The 27,611-nt window shown below is 39.1% G+C and overlaps 1 protein-coding gene across 3 annotated transcripts in view; it reads left to right on the forward strand.

Annotated features, from left to right (window-relative positions):
* Window positions 1–15,017: 15,017 nt before the first annotated feature.
* Window positions 15,018–27,611, forward strand: part of PKIA (cAMP-dependent protein kinase inhibitor alpha) — a 99,505-nt gene continuing 86,911 nt past the window's right edge. Inside the window, exon 1 of one of the 3 annotated variants that reach the window (XM_081258290.1) lies at window positions 15,018–15,176. The gene's annotated coding sequence lies outside the window, so the exon portion shown is untranslated. The remainder of the gene's footprint in view (window positions 15,177–27,611) is intronic. The other 2 variants (XM_081258287.1, XM_081258288.1) reach the window with 2 other exon arrangements.

Here is a 27,611-nt window from a genome sequence, read left to right on the forward strand (position 1 = left end):
GAGCTGATCTCTCTGTGCTATGTGGCTGCTTCCCACTAGCTATCTACCTTACGTTTGGTAGTGTATATATGTCCATGCCGCTCTTTCGCTTTGTCACAGCTTACCATTCCCCCTCCCCATATCCTCAAGTCCATTCTCTAGTAGGTCTGTGTCTTTATTCCTGTCTTACCCCTAGGTTCTTCATGACATTTTTTTTTCTTAAATTCCATATATATGTGTCAGCATACAGTATTTGTCTTTCTCTTTCTGACTTACTTCACTCTGTATGACAGACTCTAGGTCCATCCACCTCATTACAAATAGTTCAATTTCTTTTCTTTTTGTGGCTGAGTAATATAACATTGTATATATGTTCTTTATCCATTCATCCATTCATCCGATGATGGACACTTAGGTTGTTTCCATCTCCGGGCTATTGTAAATAGGGCTGCAATGAACATTTTGATACATGACTCTTTTTGAATTATGGCTTTTTCAGGGTATATGCCCAGTAGTGGGATTGCCGGGTCATATGGTAGTTCTATTTGTAGTTTTTTAAGGAACCTCCATACTGTTCTCCATAGTGGCTGTACCAATTCACATTCCCACCAGCAGTGCAAGAGTGTTCCCTTTTTTCCACACCCTCTCCAGCATTTATTGTTTGCAGATTTTTTGATGATGCTCATTCAGACTGGTGTGAGATGATATCTCATTTTAGTTTTGATTTGCATTTCTCTAATGAGTAAAGATGTTGAGCATCCTTTCATGTGTTTGTTGGGAGTCTGTATAACTTCTGTGGAGAAATGTCTATTTAGGTCTTCTGCCCATTTTTGGATAGGGTTGTTTGTTTTTTTGTTATTGAGCTTCATGAACTGCTTATAAATTTTGGAGATTAATCATTTGTCAGTTGCTTCATTTGCAAACATTTTCTCCCATTCTAAGGGTTGTCTTTTGGTCTTGTTTATGGTTTCCTTTGCTGTGCAAAAGCTTTTAAGTTTCATTAGGTCCCATGTGCTTATTTTTGTCTTTATTTCCATTTCTCTAGGAGGTGGGTCCAAAAGGATCTTGCTGTGATTTATGTCATAGAGTGTTCTACCTATGTTTTCCTCTAAGAGTTTGATATTGTCTGGCCTTACATTTAGGTTTTTAATTTATTTTGAGCTTATTTTTGTGTATGGTGTTAGGGAGTGATCTAATCTCATACTTTTACATGTCCCTGTCCAGTTTTTCCAGCACCACTTATTGAAGAGACTGTCCTTGCTCCACTGTACATTCCTGCCTCCTTTATCAAAGATAAGGTGACCATATGTGCGTGGGTTTATCTCTGGGCTTTCTATCCTGTTCCATTGATCTATCTTTCTGTTTTTGTGCCAGTACCATACTGCCTTGATTACTGTAGTTTTGTAGTATAGTCTGAAGTCAGAGAGCCTGATTCCTCCAGCTCCATTTTTCGTGCTCAAGATTGTTTTGGCTATTCGGGGTCTTCTGTGTTTCCATACAAATTGTGAAATATTTTGTTCTAGTTCTGTGAAAAATGCCAGTGGTAGTTTGATAGGGATTGCATTGAATCTGTAGCTTCCTTTGGGTAGTAGAGTCATTTTCACAATGTTGATTCTTCCAATCCAAGAACATGGTACATCTCTCCATCTATTTGTATCATCTTTAATTTCTTTCATCATTGTCTTATAATTTTCTGCATACAGGTCTTTTGTCTCCTTAGGTAGGTTTATTCCTAGATATTTTATTCTTTTTGTTGCAATGGTAAATGGGAGTGTTTCCTTGATTTCACTTTCAGATTTTTCATCATTAGTATATAGGAATGCCAGAGACTTCTGTGCATTAATTTTGTATCCTGCAACTTTACCAAGTTCATTGATTAGCTCTAGTAGTTTTCTGGTAGCATCTTTAGGATTCTCTATGTATAGTAACATGTCATCTGCAAACAGCGACAGCTTTACTTCTTCTTTTCCGATTTGGATTCCTTTTATTTCCTTTTCTTCTCTGATTTCTGTGGCTAAAACTTCCAAAACTATGTTGAATAAGAGTGATGAGAGTGGGCAACCTTGTCTTGTTCCTGATCTTAGTGGAAATGGTTTCAGTTTTTCACCATTGAGCACAATGCTGGCTGTGGGTTTGTCATATATGGCCTTTATTATGTTGAGGAAAGATCCCCCTATACCTACTTTCTGCAGGGTTTTTATCATAAATGGGTGTTGAATTTTGTCGAAAGCTTTCTCTGCATCTATTGAGATGATCATATGTTTTTTCCCCTTCAATTTGTTAATATGGTGTATCACGTTGATTGATTTGCATATATTGAAGAATCCTTGCATTCCTGGAATAAAACCCACTTGATCATGGTGTATGATCCTTTTAATGTGCTGTTGGATTCTGTTTGCTAGTATTTTGTTGAGGATTTTTGCATCTCTGTTCATCAGTGATATTGGCCTGTAGTTTCCTTTCTTTGTGACATCCTAGTCTGGTTTTGGTATCAAGGTGATGGTGGCCTTGTAGAATGAGTTTGGGAGTGTTCCTCCCTGTGCTACATTTTGGAAGAGTATGAGAAGGATAGGTGTTAGCTCTTCTCTAAATGTTTGATAGAATTCGTCTGTGAAGCCTTCTGGTCCTGGGCTTTTATTTGTTGGAAGATTTTTTTTTTTAATTCTATTTTTTTATTTTTTGCTTTATAACAAACTTTATCAGTTATACATATACATATGTTCCCATATCCCCTCCCTTTTGTGTCTCCCTCCCACCCTCCCTATCCCACCCCTCCAGGCGGTCACAAAGCACCGAGCTGATCTCCCTCTGCTATGCGGCTGCTTCCCACTAGCTATCTACCTTACGTTTGGTAGTGTATATATGTCCATGCCGCTCTTTCACTTTGTCACAGCTTACCCTTCCCCCTCCCCATATCCTCAAGTCCATTCTCTAGTAGGTCTGTGTCTTTATTCCTGTCTTACCCCTAGGTTCTTCATGACATTTTTTTTTCTTAAATTCCATATATATGTGTCAGCATACAGTATTTGTCTTTCTCTTTCTGACTTACTTCACTCTGTATGACAGACTCTAGGTCCATCCACCTCATTACAAATATCTCAATTTCATTTCTTTTTATGGCTGAGTAATATTCCATTGTATATATGTGCCACATCTTCTTAACCCATTCATCTGATGATGGACACTTAGGTTGTTTCCATCTCCGGGCTATTGTAAATAGGGCTGCTATGAACATTTTGGTACATGACTCTTTTTGAATTATGGTTTTCTCAGGGTATATGCCCAGTAGTGGGATTGCTGGGTCATATGGTAGCTCTATTTGTAGTTTTTTAAGGAACCTCCATACTGTTCTCCATAGTGGCTGTACCAATTCACATTCCCACCAGCAGTGCAAGAGTGTTCTTTTTTTTCCACACCCTCTCCAGCATTTATTGTTTGTAGATTTTATGATGATGGCCATTCTGACTGGTGTGACATGATATCTCATTGTAGTTTTGATTTGCATTTCTCTAATGAGTAACGATGTTGAGCATCCTTTCATGTGTTTGTTGGCAGTCTGTATATCTTCTGTGGAGAAATGTCTATTTAGGTCTTCTGCCCATTTTTGGATTGGGTTGTTTGTTTCTTTGTTATTGAGCTGCATGAGCTGCTTATAAATTTTGGAGATTAATCCTTTGTCAGTTGCTTCATTTGCAAATATTTTCTCCCATTCTGAGGGTTGTCTTTTGGTCTTGTTTATGGTTTCCTTTGCTGTGCAAAAGCTTTGAAGTTTCATTAGGTCCCATGTGTTTATTTTTGTCTTTATTTCCATTACTCTAGGAGGTGGGTCCAAAAGGATCTTGCTGTGATTTATGTCATAGAGTGTTCTGCCTATGTTTTCCTCTAAGAGTTTGATAGTGTCTGGCCTTACATTCAGGTCTTTAATCCATTTTGAGCTTATTTTTGTGTATGGTGTTAGGGAGTGATCTAATCTCATACTTTTACATGTCCCTATCCAGTTTTCCCAGCACCACTTATTGAAGAGACTGTCCTTGCTCCACTGTACATTCCTGCCTCCTTTATCAAAGATAAGGTGACCATATGTGCGTGGGTTTATCTCTCGGATTTCTATCCTGTTCCATTGATCTATCTTTCTGTTTTTGTGCCAGTACCATAATGTCTTGATTACTGTAGCTTTGTAGTATAGTCTGAAGTCAGGGAGCCTGATTCCTCCAGCTCCATTTTTGATTCTCAAGATTGTTTTGGCTATTCGGGGTCTTTTGTGTTTCCATACAAATTGCGAAATTTTTTGCTCTAGTTCTGTGAAAAATGCCAGTGGTAGTTTGATAGGGATTGCATTGAATCTGTAGATTGCTTTGGGTAGTATAGTCATTTTCACAATGTTGATTCTTCCAATCCAAGAACATGGTACATCTCTCCATCTATTTGTATCATCTTTAATTTCTTTCATCATTGTCTTATAATTTTCTGCATACAGGTCTTTTGTCTCCTTAGGTAGGTTTATTCCTAGATATTTTATTCTTTTTGTTGCAATGGTAAATGGGAGTGTTTCCTTGATTTCACTTTCAGATTTTTCATCATTAGTATATAGGAATGCCAGAGACTTCTGTGCATTAATTTTGTATCCTGCAACTTTACCAAATTCATTGATTAGCTCTAGTAGTTTTCTGGTAGCATCTTTAGGATTCTCTATGTATAGTATCATGTCATCTGCAAACAGTGACAGCTTTACTTCTTCTTTTCCAATTTGGATTCCTTTTATTTCCTTTTCTTCTCTGATTGCTGTGGCTAAAACTTCCAAAACTATGTTGAATAAGAGTGGTGAGAGTGGGCAACCTTGTCTTGTTCCTGATCTTAGTGGAAATGGTTTCAGTTTTTCACCATTGAGGACGATGCTGGCTGTGGGTTTGTCATATATGGCCTTTATTATGTTGAGGAAAGTTCCCTCTATGCCTACTTTCTGCAGGGTTTTTATCATAAATGGGTGTTGAATTTTGTCGAAAGCTTTCTCTGCATCGATTGAGATGATCATATGGTTTTTCTCCTTCAGTTTGTTAATATGGTGTATCACGTTGATTGATTTGCGTATATTGAAGAATCCTTGCATTCCTGGAATAAACCCCTCTTTATCATGGTGTATGATCCTTTTAATGTGCTGGTGGATTCTGTTTGCTAGTATTTTGTTGAGGATTTTTGCATCTATGTTCATCAGTAATATTGGCCTGTAGTTTTCTTTCTTTGTGACATCCTTGTCTGGTTTTGGTATCAAGGTGATGGTGGCCTCGTAGAATGAGTTTGGGAGTGTTCCTCCCTCTGCTATATTTTGGAAGAGTTTGAGAAGGATAGGTGTTAGCTCTTCTCTAAATCCTTGATAGAATTCACCTGTGAAGCCATCTGGTCCAGGGCTTTTGTTTGTTGGAAGATTTTTTATCACAGTTTCAATTTCAGTGCTTGTGATTGGTCTGTTCATATTTTCTATTTCTTCCTGATTCAGTCTTGGCAGGTTGTGCATTTCTAAGAATTTGTCCATTTCTTCCAGGTTGTCCATTTTATTGGCATAGAGTTGCTTGTAGTAATCTCTCATGATCTTTTGTATTTCTGCAGTGTCAGTTGTTACTTCTCCTTTTTCATTTCTAATTCTATTGATTTGAGTCTTCTCCCTTTTTTTCTTGATGAGTCTGGCTAATGGTTTATCAATTTTGTTTATCTTCTCAAAGAACCAGCTTTTAGTTTTATTGATCTTTGCTATCGTTTCCTTCATTTCTTTTTCATTTATTTCTGATCTGATTTTTATGATTTCTTTCCTTCTGCTAACTTTGGGATGTTTTTGTTCTTCTTTCTCTAATTGCTTTAGGTGCAAGGTTAGGTTGTTTATTCGAGATGTTTCCTGTTTCTTAAGGTGGGATTGTATTGCTATAAACTTCCCTCTTAGAACTGTTTTTGCTGCATCCCATAGGTTTTGGGTCGTCGTGTCTCCATTATCATTTGTTTCTAGGTATTTTTTAATTTCCTCTTTGATTTCTTCAGTGATCACTTTGTTATTAAGTGGTGTATTGTTTAGCCTCCATGTGTTTGTATTTTTTACAGCTCTTTTCCTGTAATTGATATCTTGTCTCATAGCATTGTGGTCAGAAGAGATACTTGATACAATTTCAATTTTCTTAAATTTACCAAGGCTTGATTTGTGACCCAAGATATGATCTATCCTGGAGAATGTTCCATGAGCACTTGGGAAAAATGTGTATTCTGTTGTTTTTGGATGGAATGTCCTATAAATATCAATTAAGTCCATCTTGTTTAATGTATCATTTAAAGCTTGTGTTTCCTTATTTATTTTCATTTTGGATGATCTGTCCATTGGTGAAAGTGGGGTGTTAAAGTCCTCTACTATGATTGTGTTACTGTCGATTTCTCCTTTTATGGCTGTTAATATTTGCCTTATGTATTAAGGTGCTCCTATGTTGGGTGCACAAATATTTACAATTGTTATATCTTCTTCTTGGCTCGATCCCGTGATCATTATGTAGTGTCCTTCTTTGTCTCTTCTAGTAGCCTTTATTTTAAAGTCTATTTTGTCTGATATGAGAATTGCTACTCCAGCTTTCTTTTGGTTTCCATTGCATGGAATATCTTTTTCCATCCCCTTACTTTCAGTATGTATGTGTCTCTAGGTCTGAAGTGGGTCTCTTGTAGACAGCATACATATGGGTCTCGTTTTTGTATCCATTCAGCCAATCTGTGTCTTTTGGTGGGAGCATTTAGTCCGTTTACATTTAAGGTAATTATCGATATGTATGTTCCTCTTCCCATTTCCTTAATTGTTTTGGGTTCATTATTGTAGGTCTTTTCCTTCTGCTGTGTTTCTTGCCTAGAGAAGTTCCTTTAGCATTTGTTGTATAGCTGGTTTGGTGGTGCTGAACTCTCTCAGCTTTTGCTTATCTGTAAACATTTTAATTTCTCCATCAAATCTGAATGAGATCCTTGCTAGGTAGAGTAATCTTGGTTTCAGGTTTTTCTCCTTCATCACTTTAATTATGTCCTGCCACTCCCTTCTGGCTTGTAGAGTTTCTGCTGAGAGATCAGCTGTTATCCTGATGGGGATTCCCTTGTGTGTTATTTGTTGTTTTTCCCTTGCTACTTTTAATATGATTTGTTTGTGTTTAATTTTTGACAGTTTGATTAATATGTGTCTTGGCCTATTTCTCCTTGTATTTATTCTGTATGGGACTCTCTGTGCCTCCTGGACTTGATTAACTATTTCCTTTCCCATATTAGGGAAGTTTTCAACGATAATCTCTTCAAATATTTTCTCAGTCCCTTTCTTTTTCTCTTCTCCTTCTGGAACCCCTATAATTCGAATGTTGGTGCGTTTAATGTTGTACCAGAGGTCTCTGAGACTGTCCTCTGTTCTTTTCATTATTTTTTTTCTGTATTTTGCTGTGCCTCAGTTATTTCCACTATTTTATCTTCCAGGTCACTTATCCATTCTTCTGCCTCAGATATTCTGCTATTGATCCCATCTAGAGTATTTTTCATTTCATTTATTGTGTTTTTAATCAATGCTTGATTCATCTTTAGTTCTTCTAGGTCCTTGTTAACTGTTTCTTGCATTTTGTCTATTCTATTTCTAAGATTTTGGATCTTGGAAATAGAATCTTGGATCATCTTTACTATCATTATTCTGAATTCTTTTTCAGGTAGACTCCCTATTACCTCTTCATTTGTTAGGTATGGTGGGTTTTTATCTTGCTCCTTCTCCTGCTGTGTGTTTTTCTGTCTTCTCATTTTGCTTATGTTACTGTGTTTGGGGTCTCCTTTTTGCAGGCTGCAGATTCGTAATTCCCATTGTTTTTGGTGTCTGTCCCCAGTGGCTAAGGTTGGTTTAGTGGGTTGTGCTGGCTTCCTGGTGGAGGGGACTAGTGCCTTTGTTCTGGTGGATGAGGCTGGATCTTGCCTTTCTGATGGACAGGTCCACGTCTGGTGGTGTGTTTTGGGGTGTCTGTGGACTGTTTATGATTTTAGGCAGCCTCTCTGCTAATGGGTGGCGTTGTGTTCCTGGCTTGCTAGTTGTTTGGCATAGGGTGTCCACTGTAGCTTGCTGGTCGTTGAGTGAAGCTGGGTGCTGGTGTTGAGATGGAGATCTCTGGGAGATTTTCGCCGTTTGATCTTATGTGGAGCTGGGAGGTCTCTTGTGGACCAGTGTCCTGAAGTTGGCTCTCCCACCTCAGAGGCACAGCACTGACTCCTGGCTCCTCAATTTGGGGTGATTTGTTGTCTATTCATGTATTCCACAGATGCAGGGTACATCAAGTTGATTGTGGAGCTTTAATCCGCTGCTTCTGAGGCTGCTGGGAGAGATTTCCCTTTCTCTTCCTGTTCTCACAGCTCCCGGGTCTCAGCTTTGGATTTGGCCCTGCCTCTGTGTGTAGGTCGCCAGTGGGTGTCTGTTCTTCGCTCAGACAGGTCAGGGTTAAAGGAGCAGCCTCTTCGGGGACTCTGGCTCACTCAGGCCGGGTGGAGGGAGGGGCATGGAGTGCGGGGCGAGCCTGCAGCGGCAGAGGCCGGCTTGACGTTGCACAAGCCCAAGGCGCGCCATGCGTTCTCCCAGGGAAGCCGTCCCTGGATCCCGTGACCCCGGCAGTGACGGGCTGCACAGGATCCCGGAAGGGTGGCGTGGACAGTGACCTGCGCTTGCACACAGGCCTCATGGCGGCGGCAGCAGCAGCCCCAGCATCCCACGCCCGTCTCTGGGCTCCGCACTTTCAGCCGCAGCTCACGCCCATCTTTGGAGCTCCTTTATGCAGTGCTCTTAATCCCCTCTCCTCGCGCACCAGGAAACCAAGAGGGAAGAAAAAGTCTCTTGCCTCTTTGGCAGCTCCAGAGTTTTCCCGGACTCCCTCCCGGCTAGCTGTGGCGCATTAGCCCCCTTCACGCTGAATTCTCGCTGCCAGCCCCAGTCCTCTCCCTGCGCTCTGACCGAAGCCCGAGCCTCAGCTTCCAGTGCCGCCCGCCCCGGCGCACGAGCAGACAAGTCTCTCGGGCTGGTGAGTGCCGGTTGGCACCGATCCTCTGTACGGGAATCTCTCCGCTTTGCCCTACCCAGGTACATGGGGAGTTTCTTGCCTTTTGGGAGGCCTGAGGTCTTCTGCCAGCGTTCAGTAGGTGTTCTGTAGGAGTTGTTCCACGTGTAGCTGTATTTCTGGTGTATCTGTGGGGAGGAAGGTGATCTCCGTGTCTTACTCTTCCGCCATCTTCCCCGGAAGTAAGGTTAAAAAATTTAAAGAGCAATGCCTAAATACATTGTTTTATTTCATGACTTTCACATGATGATTTTTTTAAAAAAGGGTTTATTTGAGAATTACTTACACCACACTATTGAATGTATCATATGCCATTTACCAAGCATCTCACTTAAGTAAACATACATTTTGCAATTAAATCTAGAGTTTCAATTATAGAATACTACCTGTATTATATAGATCTGGTATTATATGTCAACTCCTTACCAGTAAAAACAAGGTGAATTCTTAGTGATGTCTAAAGAAACAGTTACTGTTCTGTTTGTAGTCATTTCCCTTCTTCCATTTTCCTATTTCTGTTACAGATATTCAATATGAAATATCAATCTTCATATGAATGATCATTTTCTTGTACTCTTATATCCATGCTTTCATATTAATGGAGGAAATTTTTAGTCCAGCTATAATTACTTGAACGCAATTCTATTTCTATTACTATAGCTTTGCCATCCCTGGACTACATTTGTGCATATTTTACATGATATACTTTCTGGCCTCATTGAAAGGGTAGATGTTTATCATAAAATTTTAAGATTTCTGTAGAGTATGATTAATCAACCTAAGCTGAGCAGCTACCACACGCGCACACACACACACACACACACACAAAGGTACTATTATTATAGAAATTCTCCTCCTACCCTTTCTCATAAGTCAAAATTATGTAAAACAATATTGATTGTCATGCAGTGAGTGCCCAATTCTTTCCTAGTAAACTAAGTTCCCAGCTTTAGGCAGACCTCTATGTAGTGAAGAGGGCAGGAGACCTGGCAGTCAGTGGATGACAGATGCCTGGGCCAAATCACCCTGACAACTCCTCTCCATAATAAATCTGAGAAGCTAATCTCTGCTAAATTGTTAATGGCTGCTAATCAGATACTGGATACATGGTTACCCTTCTTGATAGTATATTTGCATTTAAATGAGTCCTTTCTGGAAGGACTCCTTAACCCAAAGGAGTGGTTCTAATGCTGACAGCTTCAGGCACCCAGGGCCTCTGGCTCAGGTTTTCATATTGTCCTTTGTGGAGACCCATGATATCATGAGGCCATTTGATCTCTAATTCCAGAATATCGGAAAGGAATTACTGCAGACCTCAATGTCATGATCCGAAGATTGTTTTTTAAAAAGGGGCTGTTCAATGAAAAGTCATAGATTAAAAAACTGAACTATTTCACCTCACCCTAGCCACTATTCATTAAATTAAATTATCTGGCATACTGGTGTATGTCAAGTTCCAAGCAGATAGATTCAAACCGTACATGTTGACGTAAGACATTTCTCATTTCATTTTTTTTCTTTCTCTTCCCCCTATGTCTCTCGCCATGGTATAGTATCTGAAGCAGTTAATTCCTGCTATTTAATATCTTTAATTTTTGTTTTTTCCTAAGCACCATCAACACTGATTGTCTTCTATGAGTAAAAAGCACCTGGCAAGAGTAATTTCATGGATGAAGGAGCCTGAATTATCATGAGAAACTATTTATACCTCCAGTGAGTCTGGCTTCATGGAGTGAAAACTATACAAGGAAGGACAATCCAATATGTTATGTAACTGTCCCAAATCTCCACACTTAATCCCCACTGTCTCAAACAAATTGAAAGAAAAGATTAAACATCTACTTTCACTCTTAAGGACAAGCATGTGTAATAGCCATTGTTCTCCTTATTTCAAAAATGAGACAAAGTCAGGCTGTGAATGGAAGGATCCAATCCCCAGTCTGCTCAACTACAAAACCCCTGACCTTCAGGGTCATCTTTGTCTTCTTCTCATCCTCCGTCAACCTTATATGGACCTTTACTTCCAACACTGATACCTAGCAAATCCTTCCACTACATTATAAATTATTAACCATAACGTTTAGCATGTTCTCTCTTCCAAGGTATTTAGAACTTTAAAGGAGAAAGAAGCCTGCTCAAGTGGACAAAGCTAACACTTATCAAGCATGAGCTCCCAACATTTGCACCAGACAATTTCACATCATCTCATTATAAACTGACAATAATCTTTGTGAGGTTGAGATCCTAACCTTCTTTTTACTGTGGATCCCTTTGACAATATGGAGTAGCCCATTTAAATAGTCTTAAAATAACACTTTTAAATTCATAAAATATAATATATAGAATCTCAAAAGAAACTAGTTACTATGTTTTAAATGCAGTCATTAGAATATTTTAAAAACCAAATTTGTGATATAGAAACGAATGGGTATTTAAACTCATTAAATAACAAGATATAACAGAGACTCTATTAACTACTATACTTAAAAATAGTGATGTTGGGGTGATGGGTTAACAATTCTGATACATATGTACTGAAATTGAACAATTAAATAAATAGATGGTGGATGGTGGTAGCCACATTTCTCAATATTGAAGTATGAATTTACAGATAAACAAGAGGAGGAAGCTAAAATAATATCAGCATTAATGGATTATAGTTGCAGACATCAGTATACACTCAGCTCAATATAGATATAGATAGTCATATATAGAAATATTTACTGATATGTGTATATACATGGGTTAGTATACATATATATTTCTTTGTTCTCTCAGTTAAGAGAGCCTAATCAAATAATACCCCATTAGCAACAGCACATCTAGAGCCCAGATCTTGGTTTCTATTACTACTCTCCAATAAAAGGAATCAGGGTCCCTCAGAGAAATGACTGATTCTAGGACTGGGGCAGGAAATACACAAAATGAGCCTGGAGCATCTTGTGGTACCAGAAAGTCAGAAAGTGTTAAACACACACATAAACATGCATGCTAAACACATATACACACAGATACACACACACACACAAACTCACACACCCCAAAGGGAGTATGTCAAAGAAGCACAGGTGCCAAAAGCAAAAGCTCCCAATGGCCAAAGCTGGAACAATTCAAACAACAAAATAAAGTAGTATTGGATTATAACCCAAAGGATAAAATAGATATCCATGAGTCTATACTGATATAAATAAACATCAATAATTGAATAAATTAATATTTAGGGGAAAATAGACAAATCTGTGCAGAAGAATTCCAAATACTTTATGTACATACTCTGTCCTCAAGGAGGTGGATCATAACTCTCCACTCTTTGGGTTTGTGCTTCACATAGTGACTTTCTTCCAGCAAGTGTAGTGTGGGAGGGGTGGAGGAGTAACTTTACAGTGGAGAAATCTGAGACACTACCTCAGCCAGGTTATCAAGGTCAACATCAACAGTCAAATCACATTGATAGCATGTACCCTTGATATGATGTTATAAAAAAGGCACTTTATCTGGTTGTCCTCCCAATAAACCATAATTCCAGTCTTACCAGGAGAAAAGCATTGGACAGATTACATTAGTGAGGTATGCTACAAAACACTTGATCACTGCTCCTCAAAACTGTCAAGGTTGGGACTTCCCTGGTGGCAAGTGGATGAGAGTCCGCCTGTCAATGCAGGGGACATGGGTTCGAGCCCTGGCCTGGGAAGATCCCACATGCCAGGGAGCAACTAAACCCGTGCACCACAACTACTGAGCCTGCGCTCTAGAGCCTGTGAGCCACAACTACTGAGCCCATGTGCTGCAAGTACGGAGGCCCACGCACCTACAGCCCGTGCTCCACAACGAGAGAGGCCACTGCAATGAGAGGCCTGCGCACTGCAACAAAGAGTAGCCCCCGCTCTCCGCAACTAGAGAAAGCCCGCGCGCAGCAACGAACAACCAACACGACCAAAAATAAATAAATAAAATAAATAAATTAAAAAAAAAAACTGTCAAGGTTATCAAAAGCAAGAAAAGCCTGAGAAACTACCACAGCCCAGAGGAGCCTAAGGGGACTTGATAACTAAATGTAATATGGTGTCCTGGATGGAAGCCTGAAACAGAATTAAGGACACTAGGCAAAAGCCAAGGAAATCTGAATAACGTACAGACTCTGGTTAATATTATTGTATTAATATTGACTCATTAATTGTAAAAAAGGTACCACACTAGTGTATGGTGTCAATAATAGAGGAAATTGGGAATGAGATATATAAGAACCCTGTATTATCCCCTTAATTTTTCTGTATATCTAAAACCATTCTAAAATATATATAGTCTATTAGGTAAAACAAAAAAGGTAATGATGATTTGATTGTAACATCAGAGTAGTGATACTTTGAGATATCTATAAAAACTGCCGTAGGAAATTGTCTGTGACATCTGCTGGTGATATAGTCACAGGTACTCCTAATATTATTGTGGTTTGTTGTCTGCATTTAGATTTAAAGGAAATGCTAAATACTAAATTCCAGTTAGAGGTTAGTGAAATTAAAGATGTAATATTCCCATCCAGATTCCACATACACTTTGATACATATTAAGAATTCCCTGCTCTTTGGTGAGGTCTACTTTTATGAAAGTGAAACTCAGAGAGATAAATTAGGTTGTCCCAGCTTTTAAAAAGCCCGCATTCTAGGGTCAAGAATTCTTACTGAGCCTTGTTGAAACTGTTTGCTAACACTACCTCCTAATTTTGGAACTGCTAAACAGAGAGTTGGGAACTCTTCCTAGATTAAAAGTACTGCCTTGGCCTTGTGCAATTATAGTGTTTAGGTTGCTGGACAAATCCAAGGATAAAACTGGCCTGGACCTAGTGATGGGCAATTCCAAAAGCAAGCTGAATGTGAGAAGTTCACTCACAGAGAACTCTAGTGTCAAAGAGCCTCTCTACTTGGGGATGGCTCAACACTGGGAAAATAAACCCTGGTTCAGCTGTAAAGAGAGCACATCCTTGGCCTTTTTTCCCCCTTAAGTCCGGAAACTGATGATCTGGTCAGCTTAGGAGAGGGAGGGAGGGGAGGAGGGAGGGAGGAAGATGAGAGAGAGAGAGAAACCTGTTAATAGCTGGTGCCGATTTAAAGAGAGAAGGAAAGGGCTTATTATATACGTATATGCTAATATTATTCCTAAAGCCAATTCTGATAAATCCTTCGGGAAAGAAAGAGATGCAGCCATCTGTTCATGTGGCTTCAGCTTCTTTGTTTCCAAATGTTACAGCTGTCACCAGACCAGCCATTCCACTTGGGGCGGGGTCAGGGGGTTAGAGGGGGAACATCTGTCCACTAAGGACACCACTAAACAGCAACAAAATCTTGGGGCGACCCCTCTCTCTTTCCTCGAGTGCTTTCGCTAGCCGGTCCTACTTCCCCACTCCTTTGGGAGTTTCCTGTTCCATTACGTAGGCAAGAGGGCGAGAGGACCCAGCTTTCATAATTGTGAGTGGTTTGGCTGGGTGTGTACGTGCGAGTAACTGTGTGTGTGTGTGTATGTGTGTGTGTTGGGGGAAAGTGGAGCTTGCTACAAGGGGCTTAGAAAAACTAGTCGCCAATTTAAAATATTTTCTGAGTGTTTGAATGATATCTTAAAAGCTAAGCCCACTCTCAAATTCAGCGAAATGAACAATACAGATAAGGAAGATGAAGAGGGTGGAAAACCCACACAGCGGAATGGAGCTGTCCATGCCGCGGGAGTGACAGGGGAGCGCTCAGAGGAAAGGCGCTCTGCAGAGAAAGTCACTCTGGCTCTTCTCTCTCGGTCCACCAGCCGGCGACGCTTCTTCTGTAAAAGCATTCCTAGAAAATAACCCTACAACCGGGAAGGGTAGCGATCGTTGAGCGCACTTTCCAGGAGCCGGTCCCCGCAGCCGGGAGAGGTCCCTCTCCCCCCGCGGCTGGCGCGGAATGTGGCGATCCGGCCCGGCGCGGGGGATGACTTCATGCGGCCGGAGCTCGGCGGCGGGAGCAGCTGCTGCAGCTGGCAGGTGGGGTGGGGGCCGGCCGAGCTGACCACGCACAGACCCGGCGCGGCGGCACTGCGGCCCCGGGGCAGCCGGCGCCGGGGACATGCGCTGATTCGATCCCTCCGGAGAAGGTAAGCAGCCCGGCTATTCTTAGCCTCGGCCACACTGCGCGGTGCTTTCTGCTTGGTTAGTAATGGGGTTTGTAATACAGAGGGAAGAAGGGGAATATCCCTGCCGCCTTCTGCAATGGGAAAAGGAGCAACAACTGGAATTGAAATGTTAATCAGCCAAGTGCTTGAGATTATTGGAGGAGCGGTGTTACTGGGCAAACAAAGAAGGCGGTCAACCTCTGTAATCTTAAAATAATCAACCATTGCTGTGCCACACTCGCTTAGATATTGAAGAGGATTCAGAATGTAAAATAATTTGAGTTGCACTTTTACGTTGCTACCTGCAACCTTCGCTTGGTTAATTTCTGCTTTGCGAGCAGCAGGTTTTTGTCAGCAGCCTGGAGAAGTAATCTGAAACCTTCTCTCTCCTTTTGCCTTCCTCAGTCTTCTCCCTTTCCAGTTATCAGAATGGGTCTGCACATTGCAACGTCAAACACCCACTTCAATACTGAACCTTAAGAAAGAATCTCAAATTAGAGGAGAAACTTACCTCCTGGAGTTCAGCTTGGGTTGAGCAGCACTTGTCCCCACTTCTCCCTTCATTTACCATCTTCTCTTGTCAATCATTTCATTGATCCCCCCCCCGCCCCCGGGGATGCTGTGCCCATTAACAAGCCAGCTCTTGTCAGCTCCTGTCCACCACCTCTGTTCCGTGACTGATTTTTCAAGGACCCAGAAAGGGCATTGCCTTATACCACGTTTGGACTATTATCTGTGTCCTTCCCCAAAATGCATGGCATGAAAAAGCCTTTAAGCCCAGTACCAACATGGTTTCCGATAACTCCCTTCATTGTAGTCACTGCAGCTACCAGATGGGTTTCGAGGACAGCAGAATCTGTTGGGGTGTGAGAAAGAGGGCTATACCCACATATTTTGCTCCATGTGCAAAAGAATAGGTGGAAGTAGAAATGCAAATGTCAGTCTATCCCGTTTTTCTTGAAGCTTTTTTAGTCCAGCTAGGTTGTGAGACACCTAGCTGGGTAGGGTATGGGGCAAGTCCTCCTGCAAAATCAAGCACTGTGTTTGTCCTAGGATTCCCCCAATAACCTCAAGAGTTTCCAGAGAGGCTTTTCCCACAGGCAGTCAGAAAGCCAGGGGAGGTGGCCAAGGTAAACCTCAGGTTATTTGGGCATCCTCAAGTTAGTCTCCCCTTTTAGGGGTTCTGACCTAGGATTTCCCCACAAACGCCTTGCTGCTGAGCTCAAGTGCCCATTCTTGTTGCCCACCTAGGGATGTACAGTTGAATGATATTCTGTGAAATGTTGAAGATTGCTATGGTGGGGATTGCAAATGTGCCACTTCACCAACAGAGAACAGTTGCAATAAGCCAGACTGTGTGGTGTCTATGTGCCAATATTCCATTTAAAAAGAGATTTGTTATCTTTAAATCTGAAATTAAAGAGACAGTTTGACTCAAAAGGCCATGGATTTTATTTTAACAAATTAAAATAGGAGATCAATGAAAAAGAGGGCCAGGGTTTATAGCTAACCTTCTTAACTTCTTTTTTAAATATTGCTTTTAGAACAAAATACTGGTTCTGAAAAATCATGTTACTTCTATTATATATCGTTATTGTTTTTCTGATTACATATTCTCTATTTATAAATACACCTTGGAAAGATTTGAGTTGGTTTCTTTGTCTCTATCTTCAGTATAGGAGGCAGAAGGAGTGGAGGGGGTTGGCAAATCCCACTCCAAATGAATGGCCCACTCAAGGAACTGTTCCCCGGACCATGCAAACCTCTGGACCGAATTTTTTTTTGGCTTGTTGTTATTATTTTTAAATGTGGTTTGGGTTTGAAATATTAAATTTTCAATATTCTAAAATTTTGACTCAGGCACACCAAGTAGAAGACAGAACAAAGAACAAGAATAGCAAAACTATTTTCCACCTTTCTTACCTAATTGTAAAATATTTAATTATATGAATAATTATTCCGAATAATAAGTGAAAAACATATTAAAATAATAATTCATTGTTAAGAAAGTAGCCCAAGGTTTATGAAATAAAGGTTAGTGCAATTGATCTTAAGTACAGTAAAAATTTCTGTAATTTTAAAAGGTGTTTTTATGTTGAGTATTAGTACATGAAAATATGCTAATGATGGTTAGAAATTGAAATGTCTGTTACTTGGTTTCTGAAGAAACTGAATTCTTTGGCAAGAAATGGGTCAGGATTAGGGGACTGGCCTCATACCTGCCAGTGATTTTATAGGTGAGATGAATGCATTAAGTTATGGATTAGGGTTGGAGAAACCTTCTGGGGAAGAAAGAAAACAAGATAGAAAATATAATTTGTTATTTTAGTGCACCTAAGAAAATTAAATTTAAGGTATTTCTGAATTTGGACTTCGTTATATTTAAACAATTTCTGAGGAAAGTTTCTAAATTCAAAACCCTAGGTAGAAATAATTGTATGATTTCCTAACCAAAACTGATTTATGACTCTATTTCCTTTGTTAAAAACGTTTCCTAGAGAAAGGAAAAATTAATTGCCCGGTGTTAAGGAGGAGTAATACCAAATAGAAGGATGTACGCTATTAGATGCTAAATGAACTGTAGGAACTTTTTTGTAGATTTGACAAGATAGAATTGAAATCAATCTGTTGCTTGCCAATCACGTAAAAAAAACAGTTAGTCTGATGGGTGGTCAGTGTTATCAGTAATTTAAGACTTGAGTACCGATTTAGGATTCAAAGTTGCCCTCTCCTTACAAAAGGCATTTTCTGGTGCTGCATTACTGCCATTAGCTACAATTGAAATAGACTTATCCTGAGATTTTGAAAAACAGAAAAAGAAATAGTAGGATTAATAAGGCTTTGCCTGCACTGAGAATGGGTAGAAAAAGTGCTATTTTGAAAGTTATCAATGGCCTCTTAATTGCCAGATTTCTGCGCTGTTTCAACCTGTTCTTTATGTCTTTATTTTTAAGTTCTCTTCTAAGTTATTTTTTTTTAAATTTTACTGCTTAGTGTTTTATTCACTAAAATAACATTTTTAATTGAAGTATAGTTGATGTGTAATATTATATACGTTACAAGTGTAAAATATAGTGACACAATTTTTAAAGGTTATACTCCATTTATAGTTATTATAAAATATTGGCTATATTTTCTGTGCTATGCAATATATCCTTATAGCTCATTTTATAATAATAGTTTGTACCTCCTAATCTCCTATCCCTATATTGTTCTTTTTTTTAAATTAAATAATTGTGTTCAAAAATATTATTAATAAGTAATATATAAAGAGATATCTCTTTAGCTAGTTTCTCACTAATCCCCTTAAATTACTTCATGACCAGCCTAGAAAAAGTGATATTTAGTTCTACTTTGTGCCTCATGGTATCACGACTTTATGTCTTCATTTGTTCCTTTCACTCACCCTGCTACACGTTGAAACCTTGCTCACATCATACATTGCCTCTTCCATGAACCCTTCCCCATACCCACCTTCCTTCTCATTTCAGATGTGTTTCTCCCTTGTCTGAATCCCTATGGCACTTTCTATTTTGGTCTATCCTTTAGTTTGAACATGATTTGCTGTTCTAAAATAACCCTAGAGAGCAGAGTCTTTGACTAACAACTTTTTATTACCTGCAACTCATAATACAGTGCCTAGCTCTGTATATGCAAAGTAGGTGTTCAGCAATTTGATTTTAGTGAAGAAATTAGCTAGTATTTTCCAGGGGTGTATATCCACCTACTCTAGTATCCAAGTTAGGCTCGAAATACTGTGTGCAATACATTTTAGTTTAAAATCCCTATATAATAATATAGTGAAAGTACATTCAGTTATATTCAACAAAAGTTACTGTGAGCTTACATGCCCTTAAGTGGATATTGGCTCATCCGTATCAAAAAGCATAATAAGCATTACCAAACAAAACTTTAAAGAAGAAATTGTACCAGCTTTCAGTATGCTTTCATTCTACCGAAAACAAGTAAGCAGGGGAAGATGTCTTGCATAAATAAGTACTAGTTTTAAAGCACTCTGCTAGGTACTTGCATCTATGGTATATAATTTCATCCTTCTACCATGTGCTAATTTTACACTGAGACTCAGAGATCTCACCTAAATGGCAGAGATTCTTTCCACATTAACATGCTGTTCTTTGAAGTGTTAACGAGTGAAGGAAAACTATAAAAACATAATCAGAAGAGTTTTAAATTGTTTTGTGATCAGGCTTTCCAGTGCTTTTTAAACTTTTGGGTCTTAACATCCCCTTTAATAATTCAATAAAGGCTATACATCCACTCCCCAAGTACATACACAGCACACACACATAGAATTTTGCCTGTAATTGCAGGTGTTTACGGACCTGATAAAGCCCTCCTTTGCAAATGCTTTAAGGATATCTACACTGGGCTCAGTTTTTCTTTTTTCTTGTTCTATGCTTAATATTTATTTTTGTACCTATTAAAATTAAACAAATTGTTATCTGTTATAGACTGAGATATAAACCTAAGCAGCTTCGTACTTTACAACTTTTCTTTTTGCATTTTTGTATTCTGTCCTTCTCTCTCACACAAACAAACACATTTATATAAATGAGATCAAATAATACTTTTTTGTGAAGAGAATGCTTAGAATTTATTCTTAACGATTTTTCTATATACCACACATCAGTGTTAGCTATAGTCATCATGTTGTACATTATGTCCATAGTATGTATTTATCTTACAATTGGAAGCTTGCACCTTTGACCATCTTCCTCCAATTTCCCCTCCCCTGACCCTCTGTCTCCTGTAACCACAGGCCTGATCTCTTTTTCTATGATTGTCTTCTTTTTTTTTTTTTTTTAGGTTCCACATATAAGTGAGATTATATAGTGTTTGTCTTTCTTTCTCTGACTTATTTAACTTAGCATAAAACCTTCAAGGTCCATTTCTGTTGTCTCACATGGTAACATTTCTTTGTTTTCTTATAGATGAATAATATTTCAGTGTGTGTGTGTGTGTGTATACATATGATATGTATATATCTATAAATATATAAAACAACCTCTTTACCCATTTGTCCATCAATGGGCCCTTAGGTTGTTTCCATGTCTTGGCTATTATAAATAATGCTGCTATGTACATGGGGGTGCAGATATCTTTTTGAGTTAGTGTTTTCATTTTCTTTGGATATATTCCCAGAAGTGGAGTTGCTAGATATATGTAGTTCTAGTCTTAATTTTTGAGGACCCTTCATACTGTTTTCCATACTGGCTTTACCAATTTACAATCCCACCAACAGCACAAGGGTTCCCTTTTCTCCACATCCTCATGAGCATTTGTTATCTCTTGAGTTTTTGAGGATGATTGTTCTAACAGGTGTGAGGTAATATCTCAGTGTGGTTTTAATGTGCATTTCCCTAATGACTAGTGGTATTGAGCATCTTTTCATGTACCTGTTGGCTTTTTGTGTGTCTTCTTTGGAGAAATGTCTATTCAGGTCCTTTGTTCATTTTTTAATTGGGTAATTTTTTTTTTTGCTATTGATTTGTATGAATTTTTAATTTATTTTGGATATTAACCCTTATCAGATATATGGTTTACAAATATTTTTCCCATTCTATAGGTTGCCTTTTCAATCATTTTGTTGATTTGTTTTTGTTTTTGTTTTTCTTTGCTGTGCAGAAGCTTTTTAGTTTGATGTAGTTCCATTTGTTTATATTTTATTTTGTCATTTGTGTTTTCAGTGTCATATCCAAAAAGTCATTACCAAACCCATGTAATGAGCTTTATTCCTATGTTTTCTTCTGGCAGTTGCATAGTTTCAGGTCTTACATTTGAGTCTTTAATCCAATTCAAGTTAGTTTTGTGAGTGGTGTAAGATATTGGTCCAATTTCATTCTTTTACATGTGAATATCCAATTATCCCAGGGTTCCCTTGTATGTAACTTCTCTCTTTTCTCTTGCTGGTCTTAAAATTCTTTCTTCGTTTTTGACGATTTAATTGCAATGTGTCTCAGTGTAGCCCTATTTGAGTTCAACCTATTTGGGCTTGTTTGGGCTTCATGGATCTGGATGTCCATTTCTCATCCTAGGTTTGGGAAGGTTTCATCCATTATTGCTTTAAATATACTTTTTTTCCCTTTCTCTCTCTCTTTTCTTCTTCTGGAATTCCCATAACATGAACATTGTTTACTTTATTGTGTCCCATATTTTCCATAGGCTTTCTTCACTCTTTTTATTCTTTTCCTTTTTGTTCCTTTCACTGGGTAATTTCTAATGTCCTATTCTCCAGTTTGTTGATTCTTTCTTCTGCATGGTCGAAACTACCTTTGAAACTTTCTATTGAATTCTTCAGTTCAGTTATTGTATTTTTAAAATCTAGTGTTCCTGTTTTTTTGATATTGCTATTTCCTTGTCAAACTTCTTGTCTTGTTCATGCATTGTTTTCGTAATTTCACTTAGTTGTCTGCGCTTTCTTGTAGTTCACTAAACTTCCTTAGGAGGGATATTCTGAATTCTTTGACAGTTCATAGATCTTCATTTGTTTAAGGTCAGTTATTGGAGTTTTATTACTATCCTTTGGTGGTGTCATATTTGCCTAATTTTTGTGATCCTTGATTCCTTACATTGGTATCTGCATATTTGAGTAATTGGGCTCTTCCTCCAGACTTTACTTGGTATTATATTCAGTAGTAGTAGTAGATGGAGCTATGAATTCGTTTCCTGGCAGAGAATCAGAGCCTGTATAGGACCTGGCTCTGGACAGGACCCAGAGCCTGTATAGTTCATTGCTTGGGAACCCAAATCAGGCCAGATTCTGCACTTAATTCCCTGGTCAGGTGAGGACACTGGTTTTGCCCTGCAGATGAGGGAGGCCACAGGCTGTGCTGTTTGTTCAAGTACCACTGTATCTAGGGCTGTTTAATGGGCTGTACAGCTTCCCATGTTCTCTGGTTAGGTTCCCCAGTTGGACATGCTGAAGGCTGTATTCAGTGATGAGTAGGGCTATGAATTAGATTTCCTGCCTGGGTGCAACAGGAGAAGCAGCTCTAAAGCCAGTAAAGCTCTTTGTTGTCTTAACTCAAACTGATCTATGCCCCACGTTCTGTGGCTGAACAAGGCCACTGGCTTTGCTTTGCAGACTATCAGCTCTGCCTACCCTTCTCTAGGCTTCAGCACTGCTGGGCCGCACAGTTTCTAGGAGTTGTCACCAATCCTTCTAGTCAGATGGGCCAGGAAGACACTCTCCACAGCAGATGGGATGGGGCTAGTCCCAGTTCCTTTGCCTGGGTGGGATGAGGAGGAGCCACTCAAGGCTACTCTTAATTTCTCAAACAGCCTCCTCAGTTGGGAGGAGCTGGGATCTACTCTCAGCCTTGGATATGAATTAATCTCCCTGCCTGTGCATGGTACAGGATCCCTCCACACCTGGTACTGGCTCTGCTTTGTACCAGAGCCAGTGATGAGCTCTGGCTGCCTGCCTCTTGGCTGGAGCACGACCGGGCCAAATAGCTTCCAGGAATTACTGCCAGCCCTTTTGGTCAGATGGCCAGAAGACACTCTCCACAGTGGGTGGGCTGTGACTCTGCTCTTTCCCTGGGTATGGGCAAACCAGGCTTAAGGGCCAGATGCGTATCAGGTGGATCTGTACCCTGCTGAGTTCCCTGGTTGTAGTGCCCCACCAAGCTGGCTCTGTAGATAAGCAAAGATGCCAGTTGTGATCACTACTTGGGCACTGCAGGTATGAATTCCATCTGTCACAATCTATGTGCTGGCTGTTGCATGCCCCTTCCCCCTTCATGACCAGTCCAACTTTGACCAGTCCAACTTTTACTGGTCAAACCCTGCAAATTCCCCTGCAATCCCAGTGGAATAGATTAGAGCAGTGGCTCCCACAAAGAAACCCCAATGCTAGTGGTGGTGCTTGCTGTCCCCCAGTTCTCTTCTCCTACTGGAGGAACCAGAGGTTCAGGGAAGACCTCACCCATGGTGCTCCACTGGCCTGGGGGAGGGGCAATGTGGTCAACGTGTAGCTCCTTCTCTCACCCTTCTAATGCAGTCTGTCTTGGTCTCTGTGGTGCACAGGGGTGCTTCAGCCTCACCTCCATGTTCTAGGATTCTCTCAAATAGTGTCCTGTTTCCAAATAATTGTTAGTTGTTCCTTCTGGGGGCGGGGCGTGGAGCCAGAAATGACCTTGGTGATGTTACCCCACTCTGGGCTTACTTTGACAGTATGTGTGTCCTTTATAGCCCAGACATTTCTGGTACTTGAAATGAGGTCCTCCTTTTATTGTTCTCCCTGCTTTAGGACCTAAAATGGGAGCTCTTCATTAGCAATGGCACAAAGGCTGCTGAGATGACTAGGAAGCAAGTGCCAAGGAGAATAGTGAATCAAAGAACCTTGATTCATGGAAAAGGAATCCCAGAAGGAGCTCTAAACGTTACACATTCCAAATGATTTATTCAGGGTTTTCCAATAAAAACCATTTTTACAAATGAAACAGTTCTCAGACTTAGAGTACTATACTGCCAAGTATGTAGAAGAACATTGCCAGCAGTTGAGTGGTGTGGTCTACTTTGAAATATATTCAGTTTTCTTAGGATGGACATATGTCTACTTCAAAGTTACTATTTCTTTCTAGTAATGCTGTCTACAGTAATATATTTGCTTTTGCCAAGTTAAGAAAACAATATCCCTCCCAGGTTCTAAAACAATTACCAGCATAAAAATACATTAAAATTTTTAGCTGATACTTAAGGAAACCAGTACTAGCTAGCATTCCTACTGATGCTAGTATTCAAAGAGAGGCGTGACAAAACCATTAATCTAGAAAAACCGGTTTGGAAAGATGGAGAGAAAGAACTCAAGAGGACTACTTAAGCTGTTGCTTTCTTTCTTTCTTTCTTTCTTTTTTTTTTTTTTTTTTGCGGTACTCGGGCCTCTCACTGCTGTGGCCTCTCCCGTTGCTGAGTACAGGCTCCGGACGCGCAGGCTCAGCAGCCAAGGCTCACGGGCCGAGGCGCTCCGCGGCATGTGGGATCTTCCTGGACCGGGGCACAAAACCGTATCCCCTGCATCAGCAGGTGGACTCCCAACCACTGCGCCACCAGGGAAGCTCAAGCTGTTGCTTTCTTTACATGTCCCCAAATATGATAATAACCATATAAGCTCCTAAAATAAGTGCAATTTTATGCAAACTTCGTAATACGCCTATTATGAGGTAAATTTTTACTTTATTTTATAGTATATTTTTATTTTTTATTTTGGTAAAATGTCCCATAACGTAAAATTTACCATTTTAACCATTTTAAAGTGTATCATTTATTGGTATTAAGTACATTCACAATGTTGAGTAACCATTACCATTATCCATTTTAAGACCTTTCTTATTATCCCAAACAGAAACTGTACTCACTAAACAATAACCCCTTATTTCTCCCCTCCCCTTAGCCTCTGGTTAACTCTATTCTATTTTCTGGGTTTATAATTTGCCTATTCAAACTACCTCATATAAGTGGAATCATACAATATTTGTCTTTTTGTGTCTGGCTTCTTTCATTTAACGTAATGTTTTCAGAGTCCATCCATGTTATAGCATGTATCAGCATTTCATTCCTTTTTAAAGCCATACAATGTACAGTGATTTTTAGTTGCAAAACACTTTTAGTACATTGTGTTTCTATTATATTAATGATATCTAGCATATATCACTACCATATTATCTTTAGTAGATGCCCAGTAATGTGTACTATGAGTGAGCCATAATTTCATTCAGTCAAAACACATTGATAAACATTTATTAAGTTCCAAACAGTTTTATGATTTCAAGAGATATGGTAATGGACATAGAGGTTCATGTCTTTATGTGCTGGAGCTTTTATGGTGGAAGAATTCTTGGAGTGGCATGGAATGGTATTGTTGGGTGAGAGATTATGCAGAAACATTTATAATTTGGATACATACATTGACTATAAAAACCATAAACTTCAACAGATAGTATTCCTGTATTTTATGTAACCATTCATTTATGACTATCTTAAAAATGAATGCAAGTATTATAAGGGAATCCATTTAATGTGATTTGAGCAAGGAAATATTCTCACTTTTTTCATTTCTAGTTCATGGAAGAAAATTCCTATACACAAGTATTGAAATATTTCAAGTCTCTGGATCACACATTTCATCATTTCAAAAATATTACAGAGTACATCACGGATGTCAGTCAAGTCTTGTAACAACAGTGTAGAAAACTAGTAACATTTATAGCTAGTTTTTTTTTTAAGCTTCAGCAATGGATCATTTCTATCCAGCCTAATCTGAAATTTTAATTAGATTAATTTTTAAAATAAAAAAGATTAATTTTTCATCTAAAACTATTTTTAGTTCATATTTATGTTCCTGCATTATGGTAAATATTTTATTTTGTTGGGGTTTTTTTAGTTTCTCTTTAGAGTATCTTTTAAAATTTATTTTTAAACAGAATAATTAAAGCCCAAAGATGAGAATGTCTCATTTAAGCTGAACTAAAGAATGTTCGAGGGCTTCCCTAGTGGTGCAGTGGTTGGGAGTCCACCTGCCGGTGCAGGGGACACGGGTTTGTGCCCCAGTCCGGGAAGATCCCACATGCCGCGGAGCGGCTGGGCCCGTGAGCCATGGCCGCTAATCCTGCACGTCCGGAGCCTGTGCTCCGCAACGGGAGATGCTACAGCAGTGAGAGGTCCGCGTACCGCAAAAACAAACAAACAAACAAAAAGAATGTTGGAATAGCTGAAGTATGAACACGATTGGCAAAACTTTTCACTACCCTCCTTAGAAGAAGACTGTTTTGATTTGCATGGTCCAAGAAAGGAGAAACAGATAACTTGCTGGGGATTGCATCCTGCTTTAATTAAATTAGACATTAACAGGCTAAAAGGGCAAGGATGAAGCAACATGTTTATAACATATTTTTGAAAAGCTACTTAAAGGTGAAGGGTTGCAAGAACACAGACAGACACACCCTAGACATTTCACAACAATATTTTAAGGTATGCCTTTTCTTTGGTTGCTAGGGATGGAGAGATCTATTAATAAACATTTCTCCTATTTACTTTTGTCATTATTACTGCCTAATCAAACCCTCATTAAAAAACAGACATAAAACAAATAAGCATTCTGACTTTTGCCTGAATAAGCAACAACAAGCTCACATCTTAAACAATGGACTGCAATGGCTATGAGACTGAGGATCCTTGGTCATTGCAACAGTAGCAGCAACACAACCTGCTTTGTTCCTTCTGTTGTATACTGCAGAATCTGAGTAAATAGAGAGAAGTCAGTGAGTGATACCTTTAGTGCCATTTCTTACACTCCTCTCCATGATCTTTCACACTCAGGTTCTCTGGTAATCTCAATGTAGTGAAAAACAACCAGGATGCTAATACCCTCTATCCATTCACAAAACTTAATTCTTTTGAGACTTGCAGAAATAATGTTGAATCTGAATTGGTGGTACCCAATAGAGTCACTAAGAATAATCCATCAGACTCACCAAATCCAAATTCAGATTTAAAGGCCATCAAATTTTAAAGATAACGAAGATTTTAAGATTTCAATATTTGTTATATATGGTCATATGTAAAAATTTAGAAAAGTAAAGTTTTATGTATAAGTTTTTAATTATAAGCTTTATTCACTAGACAATTAATGCATTTTTAAAAGGATTCATTCTGAAAAGATTACATTAGCACTTTTTTTAAACCACTACCCTCAAAAATAAATTGTGACAAATCATTGTTCATCCAAGTTTATCTCTCATCTCAAGGAAGTGAGTTGTTCTTGGGGAAATTGATTTCATCTAATTTGTGCTTTCCTGCAGTGGATCAAGCTGAAATGAAATGGGGCTGACATTCTTAACTATTATTACATGCCCACATTTACCAGAATTACCTAATGATCAGTACCAAATAGTTTTGTAATAAATAAATATGTACATACTGAGAGTCTCTACTGATAAAAGTTAGTTGAGACATGGCTGGTGATCCTGTAGAAGAGATATCCAGATTATATTTCTTACATCGTCTCCATATTAGAAAGCAATCCAGGATTGCAAAGTAAGGCATGAGACAGCAGCATTTGGTGTATTTTATAAATGTTTAGATTTCTAGGGAGCTTATTGGTATCATATATTATGGTAAGCACTCAAATGTAAACTGTTACTTTAAAATAGTAAAATATCAAGAATGTAAAAATTTCTGCAACTTAAATGGTCAGTTTGGTATTTGGCTTTATTATAGGCATTTGCAAGATATTTATTAAGCAACCAAATGAATCAATACCATTTAATTTTGAAAACTGCCTTCCTAATACAAAAGAATTGGTATTCTACACAAGTTCCTTGTGATTATTTTTGTAGGTGTGGTGGGAATGAGTTATGGATGGCACTACCCTTTCTCCTGTTTCTTTTCTGAGGT

The sequence above is a fragment of the Mesoplodon bidens genome, assembly GCF_964165515.1.
Source record: "Mesoplodon bidens genome assembly, chromosome: 16".
Classification (NCBI taxonomy): Eukaryota; Metazoa; Chordata; class Mammalia; order Artiodactyla; family Ziphiidae; genus Mesoplodon; species Mesoplodon bidens.